At 42.0% G+C, this 13525-nt stretch overlaps 1 long non-coding RNA gene across 2 annotated transcripts; it reads left to right on the top strand.

Annotated features, from left to right (window-relative positions):
- Positions 1-367: 367 nt before the first annotated feature.
- On the top strand, positions 368-3331 carry LOC131918336 (uncharacterized). 2 transcript variants are annotated; one of them, XR_009380956.1, is made up of 2 exons: positions 368-401; positions 2811-3331. It is a non-coding gene; the product is annotated as an uncharacterized LOC131918336 (long non-coding RNA). The 2 variants fall into 2 exon arrangements; XR_009380955.1 differs by lacking the exon at positions 368-401 and adding an exon at positions 431-483.
- The last annotated feature ends 10194 nt before the right edge of the window (positions 3332-13525 follow it).

Consider the following 13525-nt stretch of genomic DNA (forward strand, 5'->3'; position numbering starts at 1 on the left):
ACTTTCATTTCTTGAACAGTTTTCTTCATTTCATTTCACCATTTGTGTTTCATAGATTTCATAAGGTTCTTAAACATATTCACAGAGTTTGAACTTCTTGTCTTGTGCTGCAGTTCTCAGGGACAGCTGTCGTGGGTTGCTAGGCTCTGGTGGAGACATGTTGTCTTGACTGTTACTGTGTTTTTATGCTGGAGTCCAGGCATCTCTGGGTTTGAGATGAATATAATTCTAGGTGCTGGTGTCTGGTGTTGTGTTTGTTCAGTGAGTGCTCCATTCCTTGAATTCTGTTGCCCTCTCTCATTGTTAGGAGAGTGTGATGGCTGTGGGTTGCCTGGTGAGGAATGATTCTGAGATTCTCCCAGGTGTTGCCACAGGGAGTTCCTGGTAGAATATGTTTCTAGGTATTCGGGGATGACTCTAAGGAATGGTGATGGGATAGAAGGGGGGTGGGGTTCTGAGCAGGTCCACAGGGGGGAAAGCTGGGTATGTCAGAATTATCTGCACAGACTCCTGGGGTTGGGGGCAGACAGGAAGGAGAGGTCACAGAACATGGTCTGCTACAAAGTTGGGCATATGACTGGGAGACTGGAATCGGAGGAGAGGAGGGGGAGTGAAGATTGCCTACCTGATTTCCTGTGGATGGCTGGGTTCCAGGGAGTATCTCTGGGGGTTGGTGGCTGAGACAAAGGGATGGTGTGGTAAAGGAAAGCTGTAGGAGAATATCTGAATGATCTGCTGGGTATGGGGCCAGAGAAAAATGGGAGGCCACAGTAGATGGTCTGCTACAAAGCTGTGGATAAGACTCGGAGACTGAAATTGGAGGGGAGGGTGAACAATGAAGGTTGCCTACCTGATTCCTTGGCCAGTGTAGCCCTGTTTTTGCTTTTTGAGATAGGGTCTCACTACGTAGTCCCAGCTGGTCCTGGAACTCACAGAGATCCTCTTGCCTCGGTTTCTTGAGTGTCGAGAATAAAGGCACCACCGTGTCTGGCTTCAAAATGAGAAGATTTTTTTGTTTTTTTGTTTAAAAAATGGGCTGGATCAAATGGAATTATATGAGGGTTTAAAAGCCTCTGGTAATAGATAAGTTTCTGTTACTTGATCTAGGATCTTACAGAGCTCTCGAGAGAATTAAAGAAGGTCATATGTACAAAGGGGGTTTGAAGGTTTAAAATAAAATATACTCTGTATCGTGGTTTGAAACAAGAGTCTGACAGTGAGGATAGCTTAATAGACAGGTGTCAGATCAGCCAAGCAATCCGTGATGTATCCAAAGAGACAGGAATGTGTGGGACAACTTGAAAGCATTTTAGGCTGTTTACAGCTGTCAACTTCCTATCCCAAGTAGGTTCCCTTAACAAGCTTTCATAATCTAGCCTACGCTAAACTATGTGCGTTTTATGAGAACCTCCTGCGGAGCTGGAATGGAGAATCAGTGAGTGACATGCTTGCCGTATAAGCACGAGGACTTGAGTTTGGATTGCAGGCACACACATAAAAACCCACAGCAGCATGCGTCTGTCAGCCTGGTACTAGGTTATAGAAACAGGAAAAAAGATTCACAAAGATCACTGGCCAGGCAGGTTATCCAGATCTGTGAGCTCAGTGTTCAGTGAGAACCTCTCAAAAGCTAAGGTGGGTGATGTGTGATGGTGCACACCTTTGATCCCAGTACTCAGGAGACAGAGGCAGGCAGATCTCTGTGAGGTCCAGGATGGCCAGGGCTATGTGGAGAGACCCTGCCTCTCTCTGAAACAAAACAAAACAACCCCCCACCCCCAACAAATAAAGTGGAAGCTCAGCATGGTGGTGCCCACCTTCAATCTCCGTACTCTAGAAGCAGAGGCAGGCAGACCTCTGTGAGTTTGAAGTCAGCTTTGTCTACATAGCAAATTCTAGGCCAGTCACGCAGGTACAGGTATGAGACTCTGCCTTAAGAAACAGAACAAAAAGGTAAAAAGAAAAAAAAGTTAAGGCGGAGAGTAAGAGAAATATGGAAAGAGCCGCCATTGACCACTGGCCTCTGCACATGCGCACACACATGGGCACACACAGTGACTCCTCCCCTCCATCATCACTTTACTCCTTATTATCCTCATACTTACATTTTTACTCGGTCTTTTAAGTGTCTTACTTACGAACTTTCCCCTACACCCAAACAAAATGTTTCACGTAGCCTCTCCCAATGGGTCTCATCCTATGACGGTTCCATCTGTTCCCAATACATCTGCAAAACCACAGTTTACATGAGGCGGAGAAACTCTGGCTGCAAGGAACTTCATCCCTGTCGCCCCACAGCCAGACACAATTTTTACATTAGTCCTTTATTTTCTCCGGTTCCCTTTCTTTGATGCCCTGTAGCTCCCTGATGCTTTTGCTAGCTCATTTTGGTGCAGCACTCTTGGCAGTGAGAATAGCCACTGTGACCCTGAATCAACACTAAAGCCATGCCGGGGCGATGGTGGCGCACACCTTTAATCCCAGCACTCGGGAGGCAGAGCTAGGCGGATCTCTGTGAGTTCGAGGCCAGCCTGGTCTTCAGAGCCCTACAGAGGCCAGCCTGGTCTACAGAGCGAGATCCAGCAAAGGTACAAAGCTACACAGAGAAATCCTGTCCGAAAAAACAAAACAAAACAAAAAAAAAAAAAAAAAGCAAAAACAAAAACACTAAAGCCACTGCTCACCAATTAGTTCTGTCTCTCCGGCCTCTGCTCCCTCCAACCCTCCCTCCACCTTGCTGGGTAATCTCTCAGCCTTACTCTGTAACCAGATCATTTGCTTACAGATTTGTAACGGTTATTTTTCAAAAGTCTCTCCAGGAATGCAGGATGGCAATCACATGACCCATGGCAGCTGAAGAAAATTCTCCTCCTGCAAAAATACCAGTGGACCTCCCTCTTCCACAGACCTGGAACTACCCCTGTCGGAAGAAAACCCTCCTCACCCACCTTAAGTGTCTTTTGTCTGTAATGAGGTTAAAAGAGGCATCAAGAGAAAGCTCCCTGAAATACAGAATTCTCAGGTTCCATTCTCAGAGAGCTTCAGGAGGTCTCTGGAGGTAGCTTTGCTAGCATATGCCACTTTTAGCTGGTATTGTTTTTCTCCCGTGGGATGCAAGGCTTTAATGAACAGTATTTAACCTCAACAGTCCCACAGTACCACAACCCTGGGTACTCTGTGAGCATTTCCTGTCTCCAGGCTCTTGGCCAAGGCTTACTCAGGCGGCTCCCTCTCTGGAACAGACAAATTCTGCTACAGCCAACACTCATCTGAGCTTTAGTCCTCTGACCCCACTATTTTAAGTTCTATTAAAATTAAAATGTTGTTTGCAGTGTTGTTGCTCTTTGTATACTGTGATGGAAACATCTACACAATTTGGATAGACATGCAACAATCTAAATAAGACTTTGCTATTGATCTTTTTGAGAATAAATTAGATTAGTGTACAATTGCTGTGCTATAAATTCTAGACTGGACACTATTTTAAAGGCAGATTTTTTTCATTTATATTTATTTATTTTTTTCCATCTTTTATATGTACAAGTACACATGTTGTGAACCACATTGTGTGTGTGTGTGTGTGTGTGTGTGTGTGTGTGACTTCTCTCCTTCTGCTGTATGTGTCTGGATGGTGGAATTCAGTTGTCAGAACGATCTTAGTGCCTTCACCTTAAGTGCTAGGACCTACTGGTATAGACCTCCATGTCGTGGAACAGTCTTTTTGTACACTGTGAAGACATGTTGCTCTCATTGGTTTAATACAGAACTAAATGGCCAATAGCTAGGCAGGAAGAGGTTAGGCGGGACTTTCAGACAGGGAGAGTGCTGGGATGAAGAAAGGCTGGGTTGCCAGGAGACATGGGGAGAAACAAGAACATGCCGTACTGAGAAAAGGTGAGCCACGTGGTAGAACTTAGATAAGAAATATGGGTGAATTTAAGTTGTACTAGTGAGTAATGAGCCTAAGTTATTGGCCGAGCATTTATTATTAATAATAAGTCTCTTATTATTTGGGAGCTGGCTTGTGAGACAGAAAATTCTGCCTATACCTCCACACATGATTATTAGAGGTACTTCTGATACCTCTAATTTGATAGAATACAAACTTAAATCCAAGTAGGCAACTGTAGCTATATTTTATTATATTTATTTATATTTTTGCTGCTATGGCCCTTTCAGGGCAGCCTGCTCCAATCTTTCTAGAGTACACTCTTCACACGGGTTTGCTTCACTTTGGTAAGTAAAAATCTGCTTAAACTGCCTGTGTCTTCCAGCTAAATTCTTTCCTTCAAAAAGACAAGAAACAAAACTTTCAACTGGTAATGTATTTGAGGACCTTGATAAGTCCTGATGAGCTCAGCCACTGAACGCTATCTCCAGACCACTCTTGCTTTTCCTTTTTAATTTTTTTTTTTTTTTTTTTTTTTTTTTTTTTTTTTTGGTTTCAAGTGTTTTCTTTTTCTCTTTTTTCTTTTTTGTTTGAGACAGGATCTCACGTAGCCTTAGCTGGCTTCAGACTATCTCTAGCCAAGAATGACCTTAAATGCCTGCATCTTCCTCCCAAGTGCTGGGATTACAGTAGGCCCGGCTGGCCTCAAACTCACAGAGATCCCCCTGCCTCAGTCTCCCCAAGTGCTGGGATTAAAGGTGTGCACCACCACCACCCAGTACACTACACTCATCTTATCTTGCTGTTTGTAATAAAACTTGTCATGCCAATACACACACATACATAGCTCCCTTCATCTGTTCTAGTGGGACTCAACATCTGTTAGACTTTCCAGTTGTTTACAGTATTTTATTATTTGAAAGGTGGTATATAGTCCTTGTATGTATTATGTAAATGTGCAAGCATCCGTAGGATAAATACACAGAACTACAATTATTGAGTCAGAGAATAGGTGCATTTTTACACACCTGATCCTAACATGTTCTCAACATGCTTTCCACACGCATTCTGGCCAGCATTATGACATCTACTTCATCACATAATTTGACCTTAACCAGTCTATAGATGAAATACAATGTTTCTGTGGTTCGGAGCATTTTGTTTGCTTTGGTTTAGCTATGGTATGTTTGTTGTTTGTTTGTTTGTTTGTAGACAAGATTTCCCTTTGTGGTAGCCCAGGCTGTCCTAAAATTCAGGATCCTTCTGTCTCATCCTCCTAAGTTCTGGGATTATAGACATGCACTACTACACCCAATGCAGAATCAAAGATCTTTCCATCACTTCCAGCTGACAAGATGGCTCAGCTGGTAATGCTCGCTGCAAAAACCAGGAACCTGCACTTGTTCCTCGGGACCCACATGGTGGAAAGCATGCACCAACTCCTACAGGTTGTCTCTGACCTCCACACATGGGAGGCCTTGACATGTGTGTGTCACATGCACACTGCACACACTGAATAAATTAGTAAATGTAACAAACATTTAAATATTATTATTTTTATTTTTATATATATTTTTTATTTTTATTTTTTTGGTTTTTCGAGACAGGGTTTCTCTGTGTAGCTTTGCACCTTTCCTGGAACTCACTTTGTAGACCAGGCTGGCCTCGAACTCACAGAGATCCGCTTGCCTCTGCCTCCCAAGTGCTGGGATTAAAGGCATGCGCCACCACCACCCGGCTTAAATATTATTTCTTTTCTTTTTTTGTTTTTTTTTTTTGTTTTTCGAGACAGGGTTTCTCTGTGTAGCTTTGCACCTTTCCTGGAACTCATTTGGTAGCCCAGGCTGGCCTCGAACTCACAGAGATCTGCCTGGCTCTGCCTCCTGAGTGCTGGGATTAAAGGCGTGCGCCACCACCGCCCGGCCTAAATATTATTTCTTAAAGAAGAATTTTAGTTAAAAACATCCAAAGGCCATTCATTACTTCAGACAGAAAGTTTTTAACTTTTTTTAAAAAAATATTTATTTTTATGTGTGTGTGAATATATGCCATGTGTGCCCACGTCTTTGAAGGCCTAAAGAAGACATTGGGTCACCTGGAACTGGAGTTACAAGCACTTGGTTATGAGGTATGGGAGGTTTGACCTCCACGAGGCAATTGTGATTTAGACTCATGTCTTCTGGAAGAGCAGCCAAACCCTCTCTGAACTCTGGAGCCATCTCTTCAGTCCCAAGTTTTTTAACTTTTTTATGGAATTGAAATCAAACCCAGAACCTTGAACATTCTATGCTTTTATTTTAAAACCCAGGGCATCTTCCAAAAGAGAAAAAAGAATTTCTGACATCTCTTGAAAAATCTGAAATCTAGCGACTTGTGGCCTTCAGACAAGGGAATAGTGAGTGTCTGCACAGACCAGTGTGTATTCTACAACAGACAAACATAATTCCTTACTGATCCTTGAGAGTGATGCTGATGGCCAGTTGCTATTTATCACCTTCCAGCACAGTCCCATATACTGATGTATATGACCTTTCTGCTGAAGAGAAAGAGTCAAAGTATGAAACAAGCGCACAAGTAAAACTGAAAGTTTTATTGACTACCCATATATCCCGGTTTGGGTCATTTTTTCTTTTTCCTCCCTCCATCCCTCCCTCCGTCCCTCCCTCCCTTCTTCTCTCCCTCCCTCCTCCTCCTTTCCTTTTACTTTCTTACTGCTGAGGATTTATGTGCAAAGCCTCATGCATACTAATCTCCTGCTGACTCTGAACTGCAGACCCCATCCCCTTTGTGACATTTATTAATGAATAATATAAAACTTTTAAAACTAAAAGAGAAATTACTTTCTCCAATATCTAAAATATTTGCAATATCACATTTAAACTAGTTTGAGTTATAAAATAAGTTGACTTTTTAACGTCTACTAATAACCCTGCCACTCCCCCCCAAAAAAAAAATACAAAAAAATTTAGCCAGGTGGTGGTGGTGCACGCCTTTGATCCCAGCACTCAGGGAGGCAGAGGCAAGTGAATCTCAGTGAGTTCGAGGCCAGCCTGGTCTACAGAGTGAGTTCCAGGACAGCCAGGACTACACAGGGAAACCCTGTCTCGGGAAGAAAAAAAATTACAAAATCCACTAATAGTAGCTGCCCCAGAGGTAAGTGTGAAGAACAGAAATCCTGATTGTCTACACTCTGTGGGGAAGAACAATTAAGCCTCTATAAAACTCGGCTCTGCACCTTGAACTCTCAAGCTCCAGTTGCATCCGGAGCTTAAACTTCAGAAGTACAACTAATTTCATCTGCAGTGATAGTCTTTAAGAAGGTATTCAGTGCTACCACCAGAGACATCTGCACTGATTTGACACAAAAATGACCGCAAATCATTCTGGAGTGTTTTCCAAAAACAAAGCTGTTCTTAAAGAGAATGATGTCATAATGAGGCCATATATCAAGGACGATTGCCCAACATGTGGCCTATGAATATTAAGCTCATTACAGGTTTTATGTGATGATTCACCACAGTTCCAGTTGCTGGACAGTGTCTTGAGTGTACATTTGAAATTGACTTTGCAGTACATAGAACATTCTGGCACCCTTTGTTCATAAACCGTTGCAGATTTCCCCATGTCTCACTTGGTTTATTTTCCATAGAGTTATCCCAGAGCTTCTCCAGAATTCCCCTGGGGATAGTAGGGCTGCCCTCTGCACTTCATCCAGCTGTTTCTTCTGTCACTTTCTGCTGTCCACATCTTATCTGCTGAGACCGACAGACGGTTGTGTTGCAGAAATTACCAAACAAAACGAAAAATTTAAGCATTCCAGCTGTCTCACCCAGCCTACGGTCTGTCCTATTTCTTGACTGTTTTCAAGGAGCTCCTTTACCTATTTAAAATATCAATTTCCTCAGCCTTGTATTCAAAGTTCTTCATCCTCTGTCCTAGTCAACCTCTCAAGATTTGCTCATGATTTTTCCAAATTACTGTTCCGTAAAATTGATTTTGTGAGTTCAATTCTGTCTTTACAAAATGATTTGAAGACCCAACCCCTAGTACTTCAGAATGAGTCTATATTTAGAAAGAGATTTTCTTTTTTTCTTTTTTTTTTTACAGAAGTAATTAAGAATGAGGTCATTAGAGTGCGCCCTAATTCAATATGGCCTGTGTATTTTACTATACAAGGGAGAAACTTGGACACAAAGACAGCAAGAACAAAAGAAAGGTCATATGATGCTAGAAGAGGGAAGGAAGGCTTTCCCCATGGTCATGATGACTTCCATGGCGTGGAGCACATTTTGGTATTATTATAGCCACCCAAGGAATACAGTTGCCAAGCAAAATCAAGCTTCCGATAGTATTGTTTCCTCTACCTCTATTTATCACCCTTGTTTTTTCCTGTTAAATCCTACCCAGTTTTTTTGTTTGTTTGTGACGTGGTTTCTTGTAGCCTGTGCTGTCTTTGAACTCTTGACCCCTCTGCCTTCCCCACCAAGTGCTAGGATTACAGGCATCAGCCACCAAGCCGGGAAGGAATGACTGTTTTTTAAGGGACAGCAGCAAGGGAAGTAAGATATGACACAGCTTTAAAATGTATAGGGAGGCCGGGCGGTGGTGGCGCACGCCTTTAATCCCAGCACTCGGGAGGCAGAGCCAGGCGGATCTCTGTGAGTTCAAGGCCAGCCTGGACTACCAAGTGAGTCCCAGGAAAGGCGCAAAGCTACACAGAGAAACCCTGTCTCGAAAAACCAAAAAAAAAAAAAAAAAAAAAAAAAAAAAAAAAATGTATAGGGAGACACAGTCATGCTACAGACAGAAGCATCACAAGTTTAAGATCGTCCCCAGCTAGCCGGGCAGTGGTGGCGCACACCTTTAATCCCAGCACTCAGGAGGCAAAGGCAAGTGAGATCTCTGTGAGTTCAAGTCCAGCCTGGGCTACAGAGTGAGTTCCAGGACAGGCTCCAAAGCTACACAGAGAAATACTGTCTTGAAAAACAAAACAAAACAAAACAAACAAAATAACAAAGGCAGATATGTATACATAAACATATACACACAAAAAAAATCAGAGAATAATGAACTAAAAAAAGGAGGAAATAAAATTGGGATCAGAATATAAAAGCAATATTTATCTTACTTTTTAAATTGATATTTAAATTTCTGAATAATTTCTATATTTAAATAATTGCTTAAAGCATTTTTACTGGCTATATAATGTCCCAATCATATGCTTATCCTATAATTTATTCAACAATTTTAGTTATTGTCATTTATTTGCAATCTTGTATGCTAGGATTAACATTTTTAAAAAATTTTTTGTTTTTATATTTATTTTGTGTTTATAAGAGCATGCATGCCATGTACATGTGTGGAAGTCAGAGGACAACTTGTAGAAGCTATTTCTCTCATTCCATCCTATAAGTTACGGGGATCTAACTCAGCTCTCAGGCCTGGTGCCAAACACCCTCATCCACTAAACATCTGACCAACGTTTAACTGGTAGTAATCTAACCAATGGTTGGTTACAGGGAGTAAAAACCCTTGCCCTGAAAGCCTTTAAAAATAAATGGTAGTAATTGTTAGTCTCATAACTTCAGGAAGAGTGTCTGTCATGCAACCATCAGAGCATCTGCGATTATTTACTTGAGTACTTTCTGGAAAAGGAACAAATAGATAAAATGGATGTATTTGTGTTCTTTACACAGGGCACTGGTTTGTTTTTTTATAACTGGTTGTTTTGGTTTAAAGTTCCATGTGCAGCAGATGAAAAGTTCCCATCATCACAAGCTTTAAACATTTACAAATGTTTAATTGCTGTAATAGTCAAAAGTAGTTGACTATTTGTTATAAATCGTTATACTAGTCAATCAGAAGCTCTTCATTCCTTTAAAGATCTATTTATTTAATTTAATGTGTATGTGTGTTTGGGGCTGTGAGTGCATCCCTGGGAGTGTGTTATGAGAAACCCAGCTTGTTATATGAGTACCAGACCCCCATAACTCCTGATTACACAGCATACATTCCTAACTGCTGAGCCATCTCTTCAGCCCTGCTAGTCCATCAACTTTTTAAATATCTAAGGTGAAATGTGTTATTAGTGATTTATAGTTCATGAAAGTCTTGCTTAAGCTCTTTGGCCATTTTTCTATTATAATATCAGCATTTTGTTTTGTTTTTTGTTTTTGGATGGAGAAAGATGTTAGTAGGTAGACTTTTCTTCTCTCTTAGATTTTGGTTCAGGTTTTTTTTGGGGGGGGCATTAGGTTTAAAATTAAAGTTTCCTATGTGTTAGAGGCATAAAAATGTCATCAAAACCTGTTCCCATCACACCATATCCTGTCTTAGAATTTCTGTTGCTGTGAAGACACATCATGGCAACTCATAAAGGAAAACATTTAATTGGGGCTGGCTTACAGTTCAGAGATTTAGTCCGTTATCATTGTAGCAGGACGAGGCGGCACGCAGGCAGACATGGTGCTGGAGATGGAACTGAGACTTCTATAGCAGGATCAGCAAGCAGCAGAAAAAGTCCGTGCCCCACACTGAGAGTAGCTTGAGCATAGGAAACGTCAAAGCATTTCCCCCCCCCAACCCCCAGTAACACTCTTCCTCCAACAAGGCCACACCTCCTCCAACAAAGCCACACCTCTTCCAACAAGGCCACACCTCCTCCAACAAGGCCACACCTCCTCCAACAAAGCCACATCCTCCAACAAAGCCACACCTCCTAATAGTGCCGCTTCCTGTGGGGGCCTTTTTCTCTCAAACCACACACCCTTTGTTTATAAGTAGCCGCAGAAGCTCCCCTGTTTCTCACAACCCATTACTGCCCTCACTCCACCACCTCCAGCTAACACACAAGGTTGGGAAGTAGGTTGGGATTCAGAGTTCTTATTTTTGGCTAGTTATAGGACTACACAGTTTCCCATGACCCATTTCCATGTCACTCCTACTAGCCAGAGAAGCATTTTTGGTGGCATTAGGAATGGGGAAAGAAGGCTGTCCTAATGTGCTTTATAGTACTGTGATAAAACATGACCAAAAGCAACTTGGTTGAGGAAACGGTTTGTCTCATCTTACAGTTGATAGGCGATCACTGAGGGAAGCCATGGCAGAAACACTGCTTACTGGCTTGCTTGCTCTCCGTGGCTTGCTCATCTTGCTTTTTTTTATACAACCTAGGACCATCTGCCCCTTTGTGGCACCACCCACATTGTGCTGGGCCCTCCCACATCAATCATTAATCAAGAAAATTCCCCCACAGACAAGCGAAAATGATGAAGGCATTTTCTCCATCAAGGTTTCCTCTTCCCAATGACTCTAGCTTGTGTCCAGTCGATAATAATAATAATAATAACCAGTATAATTGGATCCCTTGTCAACTTGATATACAAAGACATCACTACAAACTACCACCTTTCTTGCTTACCTTCAAGCATAATTTTAAAAGTCCCACTGTCTTTAAAAAGTTCAGTCTCTTTAAAACATCCAATGTCTCTTTAAAAGTCCAAAGTCTTGGCTGGGCGGTGGTGGCGCATGCCTTTAATCCCAGCACTCGGGAGGCAGAGCCAGGTGGATCTTTGTGAGTTCGCGGCCAGCCTGGGCTACCAAGTGAGTCCCAGGAAGGTGCAAAGCTACACAGAGAAACTCTGTCTCGAAAAACCAAAAAAAAAAAAAAAAAAAAAAAAAAAAAAGTCCAAAGTCTTTCAACTGTGGCCTCCTATAAAATTAAAAATAAATTAATTACTTTGTTACTCAAGAACAAAGAACTGGGGTTCATTCATAATTAGATCCAAGCAAAACAAAAATTCAAAAGACTAGCTGGGGGCTGGAGAGATGGCTCAGAGGTTAAGAGCACTGCTTGTTCTTCCAAAGGTCCTGAGTTCAATTCCCAGCAACCACATGATGGCTCACAACCATCTGTAATGAGATCTGGTGCCCTCTTCTGGCCTGCAAGCATACATGCAGGCAGAACACTGTATACATAATAAATAAATAAATCTTTAAAAAAAAAAAAAAAAAAAAAGACTAGCTGACTGTTTGATGTCTGGGACTCACTCACCCACCATTTTCTGTGTTGCAGAGGGCTTGGGCGTCTCCACTTTTCTGATTCCACTATCCACAGCACACAGCCCAGGCTAGCTCCACTCCACAGCTGTTGCTGTCTTTGATGTGGTGGTTTGAAAGAAAATGGCCCTCAAAGGGAGTGGCACTAGTATGAGGTGTGGCTGGTTGGAGTAGGTGTGGCCTTGTGAGAGAAAGTGTGTCACTGTGGAGGGGGGCTTTGGGGTTTCATATACATTCACGATACTTCCCAGTGTCTGAGGCCACTTCCTGTTGCCTGCAAGTCAAGAAATAAGACACTCTGCTCCTTCTCCAGCACCATGTCTGCCTGCATGCTGCCATGCTTCCCATCACGACGATAATGGACTAAACTTCTGAACTGTAAGGGAGCCACCCCAGTCAAATGTTTTCCCTTATAAGAGTTGCTGTGATCATGGTGTCTCTCCACAGCAATAGAAACCCTTGATGACACTTGATGTCCCATGCGTCTGGCATCTACAGCTGGAATCACCACTCTAGTGGAGTGGAGCCACCTCTCCTGGGAGTCCTCTTTTCAGGGATCCCAACCCTGCCACACAGTACCAAGTCTCAACTTCTCTCCATGACTTCTTCGTGTCTTCAAACCCAGCACCATATAAGACAGATTCTTACACATTTCCAAGTTTAGTTACCAGCTTAAGGTGCTGATGTCCCTTCTGAACCATAACTTCTATGTGCTGACCATGAGGAATACTTCCCAGAGGATTTTACCTCAGTGATGCTGGTGTCCTCTAATCACAGATGATTCTGCCTCTAGGATTACAGATGTGTACCTCCACATCTGCTTCCTTATTATTTTTGCATATGTTGATTGGTATCTTCCTATAAGAAGGACCTACCTCTTCTCCCTTAATTATTTATTTATTCAAATGTGCCCATCTGTCTTTATTCCCTCTGTCTTTCTGTCCGGTCAAATGAAAATTTAGTAAAGCTATGGAATAAGAGCAAATATCATTTAAAAAGATAAATTATAAATAATTAAAAAAATTTACACTAATATGTAAAATCAAATAAGCTTGTCAAACGAAAACAACAAAAACGTTAATTAGGATCAGAGCTAGGTGTAGTGGTGCACACATGCCTATAAAGCAGAACTTAGGAAGCTGAGGCAGGAAGACCTTTAGTTCAAACAGCAATTCAAGGCCAGCCTGGTTTACAAAGTAAGACCTTCTCTCAAAACAGAGGGGACAGGAGCCTGAGAGGAGGGGATCCTTAGCCTGGGTGGGCCTGAATTTTTTACTTTAAATTTTTTTTTGTTGAGAATTTCATATATGACTACTGTATTTACATCATTTCTACCTCTCTCTAACTCTTCTGCCTCTGCTCTTCTAACTCCTCCCAAGCATACTCAAATGTATGACCTCTTCTTCAATTATATAAGTGTGTGTGTGTATGTGTATATGAATATAAACTGCTCAGTCCATTTAGTGTTGCTTGCATGTGTATGTGTTTAAGGCTGACCACTTGGTAGTGGATAATCTATCAAGGAGCTCATGCCTAGAGAAAACTGATTCTCCATTCTCTCAGAAACCATTAATTGTT

The sequence above is a fragment of the Peromyscus eremicus genome, chromosome 8b (genome assembly GCF_949786415.1).
Source record: "Peromyscus eremicus chromosome 8b, PerEre_H2_v1, whole genome shotgun sequence".
Lineage (NCBI taxonomy): Eukaryota > Metazoa > Chordata > Mammalia > Rodentia > Cricetidae > Peromyscus > Peromyscus eremicus.